This window comes from Callorhinus ursinus, unplaced genomic scaffold (genome assembly GCF_003265705.2).
Source record: "Callorhinus ursinus isolate GAN/ISIS: 27379988/994484 unplaced genomic scaffold, GSC_fseal_2.0 scaffold60, whole genome shotgun sequence".
NCBI lineage: Eukaryota > Metazoa > Chordata > Mammalia > Carnivora > Otariidae > Callorhinus > Callorhinus ursinus.
Window position 1 is genome coordinate 2,023,222 of NW_027397122.1, and position 5,919 is coordinate 2,029,140.

The 5,919-nt window shown below is 40.4% G+C and overlaps 1 pseudogene; it reads right to left on the bottom strand.

The window, feature by feature from the left end:
* Positions 1-409: 409 nt before the first annotated feature.
* LOC112809778 (keratin, type II cytoskeletal 8 pseudogene) lies at positions 410-1,827 on the bottom strand (annotated as a pseudogene).
* Between the last annotated feature and the right edge of the window lie 4,092 nt (positions 1,828-5,919).

A 5,919-nucleotide genomic window follows, 5' to 3' on the forward strand; every position in this document is an offset into this window, starting at 1 on the left:
CATAAACTTTATGTACACCACTATCCCCATCATGACATCTTTCATATATTTTCTCCAGCTTTGGTATACTGCAGACCTGAGAAAGAAAACATTGGTCATTAACTTTTTTATGTCTGATTTAATAGAGATTATTAGAGTCATTAATTTATTCTTTTATTTATTAGTTCAGATTTTAATATCTTCTTTTTTGGGGGGGTGATTGGCAGAGCTGGCTGAGGCTTTATTTGGGAAAAGACACTTGAACAGGATTTTAGTTGGGGGCATGGACAAGAGGGGGTACCCAGGGCAGTAGACTCCCCACGAGGGTAGGCTGAGGACTGGGGCTGAGTCTTAGGTGGCTCTCCTTTTCCCCCAAAGGTTCTATGGCAGCCACAAGAGTGGGGAAGCTGGGAGGGACCACCGTGGTTGTTCACTTGGACAGGACATCAGAAGACTCGGACACCAGCTTCCCATCGCGGGTCTCTATCTTCCTCACGGCCACAGCCTTGGAGGAACCACCACCGCTGAAGGAACCAGCAGGGCTGAAACTAGACTGGAAGGAGCTCAGGCCATAATTGAGGCCAGGGCTTGTGAGGCCCCCATAGGCCGAGCTCAGGCCACCTGAGTCGCCACTGGCGGTCTTAGTATAGATACTCATGTTCTGCATCTCAGACTCCAGCCGGCTCTCCTCGCCCTCCAGCAGCTTGCGGTAGGTGGCGATCTCGATGTCCAGGGCCAGCTTGACGTTCATGAGCTCCTGGTACTCTCGCAGCTGCCGGGCCATGTCCTGCTTGGCTCGCTGCAGGGCAGCCTCCAGCTCGGCCACCTTGGCATTGGCATCATTAATGGCCAGCTCCCCATGCTGCTCAACATCAACAATCGCTGCCTCCAGGGCAGCCCTCTGGTTTTGAGGGCCTCGATCTCAGCCTGGAATCAGCTGATGCTCCGGTTCATCTCAGAAATCTCCGTCTTCGTGCGCCGGTCATCTTCGTGCTTCCCAGCCGGTGTCTGTAGCTCCTCGTACTTGATCTGGTACATGGTCTCGGCCTCAGCCCGGCTGCGGTTGGCGACGTCCTCGTACTGGGCCTTGACCTCGGCGATGATGCTGTCCAGGTCCAGGGAGCGGCTGTTGTCCATGGACAGCACCACGGACGTGTCCGAGATCTGGGACTGCAGCTCACCGATCTCCTCTTCATACAGCTGCCTTAAGAAGCTGATCTCATCGGTCAGCCCTTCCAGGCGGGACTCCAGCTCTACCTTGTTCATGTAAGCTTCATCCACATCCCTCTTGATGAGGACAAATTCACTCTCCATGTCTGCAGACTCTTTGATCTCCTCCTCATATTTATTCTTGAAGACCTCCACCAGCCCCTGCATGTTGCCAAGCTCCACCTCCAGCTTCAGCTTCTCCTGGCCCAGGGTGTCCACCTGCCGCCGGAGGTTGCTGATGTAGCTCTCGAACATGTCGTCTATGTTGCTCTGAGCGTTTTTTTGCCGCCGTAGGAGGCTCCACTTGGTCTCCAGAATTTTGTTCTGCTGCTCCAGGTGCCTCACCTTGTCTATGAAGGAGGCAAATTTGTTGTTGAGGGTCTTGATCTGCTCCTTCTCTTGGGTGCACACAGCTTAGATGTTGGGGTCCATCTCCAGCTTAAGGGGGCTCAGCAGGCTCTGGTTCACTGAGACAACCGTGATGACCCCCACACCCCTGGCCCCGCCGCCGTAGCCCCCGACCACACTCATGCTGCTGCCGCCCACCCGGAAGAAGGTAGAGGAGCTGATGCGGGAGCCAGACCCGCTAGTGTAGGAGCGGCTGCTGAAGAGCCGGGGGCCGGAAGTGGACATTTTGTAGGACTCTGGGTCACCCTGATGGACACGGTGGAGGCGAGTAGGCTGCACCTGAGAGCTTCCAGAAGGAGCTGAGAAGCTGCTTCTAGGTGAGAACCAGATTTTAATATCTTCTACAGTTAAAACTGAGTTCTAGGTGCTGACCATTGAATGATAAATAAGAAGTTAGCCTTGTCTTCACCATGCTCAAAACCAGAAGGAGAAGAAAGAGGAGGAAATCTGATTTTTCTTGTGTGCTAGCAGTTGAGATAAATGTGCTCAAAGTGTTCTTTGGCATCTAATGTAGTCTGGCTAATGGGTCAGAAAAGATTTACAAAGGTAGTGATACTTTAGACACATCTTTTTATTTTGTTTTGTTTTTGCAGATGTTACTTTAGTCTCAGGTACATAACTTAGTGATTTAACAAGTTTGTACATTATGCTATGTTTACCACAAGTATAATTACCATTTGTCCCATTACATTGCTATTACAATATCATTGACTATATTCCTTATGCTCTGCTCTTTATTCCTGTGACTTACTCATTCCGCAATTGGGGGCCTGTATCTCCTTTTCCCTGTCACCCATTTTCCCCCAAATCCCCACCTCTCTCCTCTGGCAACCATCAATTTGATCTCTGTATTTATAGTTCTGATTCTGCCTATTTTTTTTTTTTTTTAGATTTCATTTTATGAGTGGAATCATATGGTATTTGTCTTTCTCAGTCTGACTTATTTCACTTAGCACAATATCCTCTAGGTCCACCCATGTTGTCTCAAATGTCATGATCTCATCCTTTTTATGGCTCCATTGTGTATATATACCACATTTTCCTTCTGAATTCATGTATTAATGGCCACTTAAGTTACTTCATGTCTTGGCTATTGCAAATAATGCTGCAATAAACATAAGAATGGATTTATCTTTTCCAGTTACTGTTTTCATTTTCCCTAGGTAAATACCCAATGGTGGAATTATTGGATTAAATCATATTTTCATTTTTATTTTTTTTAGGAAATTACCTACTGTTTTCCATAATGGCTGCATCAGTTTGCATTTCCACCAACAGTGCACAAGTGTTCTCCTTTCTCCACATCCTCACCAACACTTGCTCTTTCTTGTGTTTTTGATTTTAGTCTTTGATGCCTGTGAGGTCATATCTCATTGTGGTTTTGATTTGCATTTTCCTAATGATGAGTGATGTTGAGCATCTTTTCATGTATCTTTTGGCCTTCTGTATGTATTCTTTGGAAAAATGTCTATTAGGTCCTCAGCTCATTTTTTATCCAGGTTTTTTTTGGGGATATTGAGTTTTATGCGTTCTTTATATATTTCTGATATTAACCCTTTATCTGATATATCATTTGCAAATATCTTCTTCCATTCAGTAGGTTGTCTTTTTGTTTGTTTGTTGTTGTTGTTTTGATGGTTTTCTTTGCTTTGCAAACACTTTTCATTTTGATGTAGTCCCAGTAGTTTATTTTCGCTTTTGTTTCCTTTGCCTTAGGAGAGGTATTTAGAGGGCTGACATCAGAGAAATTACTGCTTGAGTTCTCTTTTAGGATTTTTATAGTTTCAGGTTTCACATTTAAGTCTTTAACCAATTTTGAGTTTATTTTTGTGTATGATATTAGAAAGTAGTCTGGTTTCATTCTTTTACATGGTTTTGTCCAGTTTTCCCAGCATCATTTATTGAAAAGACCATCTTTTTCCCATTGTATATTCTTGCCTCCTTTGTCATAGATTAACTGATCATATAAATGTCATAGATTAACTGACCATATTCCTGGGGTCTCTATCCTGTTCCATTGATCTAGGCATCTATTTTTGTGCTAGTACCATATTGTTTTGATTACCATAGCATTGTAGTATATCTTAAAATCTGGAATTGTGCGACCTCCAGCCTTCTTCTTTCTCAGGATTATTTTGGCTATTCAGGGTCTTCTGTGGTTCCATACAAATTTTAGTATTGTTTGTTCTAGTTTTGCAAAAAATGGTGTTGGCATTTTGATAGGAATTACATTGAATCTGTAGATTGTTTTGGGTAATATGGACATTTTGACAATATTAATTCTTCCAGTTCATGAACATGGGATATCTTTCCATTTGTTTGTGCCATCTTCAATTTCTTTTATCAGTGTTTTACAGATTTCAGAGTTCAAATCTTTCACCTCCTTGGTTAAATTTATTCCTAGGTATCACATTCCTTTTTGTGCAATTGTAAATGATATTGCTTTTTAAAAATTTATTTTTCTGTAAATTTGTTGTTAGTGTATAGAAACACTACCAATGTCTGGGTATTAATTTTGTATCCTGGCCCTTTACTAAAATTATTACTTCTATTTATTACTTCCAGTAGTGTTTTGGTGGAATCCTTATGATTTGCTAGGTATAGTATCATGCCACCTATGAATAGTGATAGTTTAAATTCTTTATGAATATAGATATCTCACCATTTCTTTTTCTTGCCTGATTGCTGTGGCTAAGACTTCTAGTACTAAAAGTGGTAAGATTGGACATCCTTGTCTTGTTCCTGACCTTAGAGGGAAAACTCTGTTTTTCACTACTGAGGATGACGTTAGCTGTGATTTTTTCACATATGGCATTTATTATGTTGAGGTATTTTCCCTCAATCCCCATTTTGTTGAGTTTTTATCATGAATATATGTTGAATCTTGTCAAATTCTTTTTCTGCATCTATTGAGATGATCATATGATTTTTATCTTTCATTTTGTTTATGTGGTTTATGATGTTGATTGATTTACAAGTATTGAACCCTCCTTGAATCCCAGGAGTAAATTTTACCTGATCATGTGAATTATCATTTTAATGTATTATTGTAAGTAGTTTGCTAATATTTTGTTGACGATTTTTGCATCTTTGTTCATCAGGAATATTGGCCTGTTGTTTTCTTTGTGGCATCTTTGTCTGGTTTTGGTGTCATAGTAATGCTGGCTTCATAGAATGTACTTGGAAACTTTATTTCCTCTTCTATTTTTTGGAATAATTTGAGGAGAATAAGTATTAACTATTCTTCACTTGATCTTAGCCAAAAGGCCGAGAAGCAATGAGTATTAACTATTCTTTAAATGTCTGGTAGAATTCACTTGAGACCATCTGGTCCTGGACTTTTATTTTTTGGTAGTTTATTTGATTACTGATTCAATTTCATTATTTGTAATCAGCCTATTCAGACTTTTATTTCTTCCTGGCTCATTTTTGGAAGATTGTATGTTTCTTGGAATTTATTCATTTCTTCTAGGTTGTCCAGTTGGTTGAAATATGATTTTTCATGGTATTTTCTTATAATCCTTTCCATTTCTGTGGTATCAATTGTTACTTCTCCTCTCTCATTTCTGATTTTATTTATTTGTGCCTTTTTATTCTTGATGAATCTAAGGATTGTCAAGGGTTTTTTTTAAAGATTTTATTTATTTATTAGACAAAGAGAGACACAGCAAGAGAGGGAACACAAGCAGGGGGAGTGGGAGAGGGAAAAGCAGGCTTCCCGCAGAGCAGGGAGCCCAATGTGGGGTTCAATCCTAGGACTCTGGGATCATGGCCTAAGCCAAAGGAAGACATTTAATGACTGAGCCACCCAGGCACCCCTAAGGATTTGTCAATTTTGTTTATCTTTTCAAAGAACCAGCTTTTAGTTTCCTTCTTTCCTTCCTTCCTTCCTTTCTTCCTTCCTCTCTTTTTTTTAATTTTCTTTTTTGTCTGTATGTCATTTGTTTCTGCTGTGATCTTTATTATTTCTTTTCTTCTACTCATCCTGGGCTTTGTTCTTCTTTTTTCTAGTTCCTTTAAGTGTAAGGTTGGATTGTTTATTTGAGTTTTTTCTTCTTTCTTGAGGGAGACCTGCATTGCTATATACTTCCCTCTTGGAACTGCTTTTGTGTGTCTCAGAGGTTTTAGACCATTTTGTTTTCACTTTTGTCTCCTCTCCATGTATTTTTTGATTTCTTCTTCCATTGTTTCTTTTTTGATTGCCTATTGGTTGTTTTGTATCATATTGTTTAGTCTCCACATTTTTTTCCCAGTTGTTTTTTTTTCTTTTTTTCTTTTTCTTTTTCTTTCTTTCTTTCTTTCTTTCTTTCTTTCTTTCTTTCT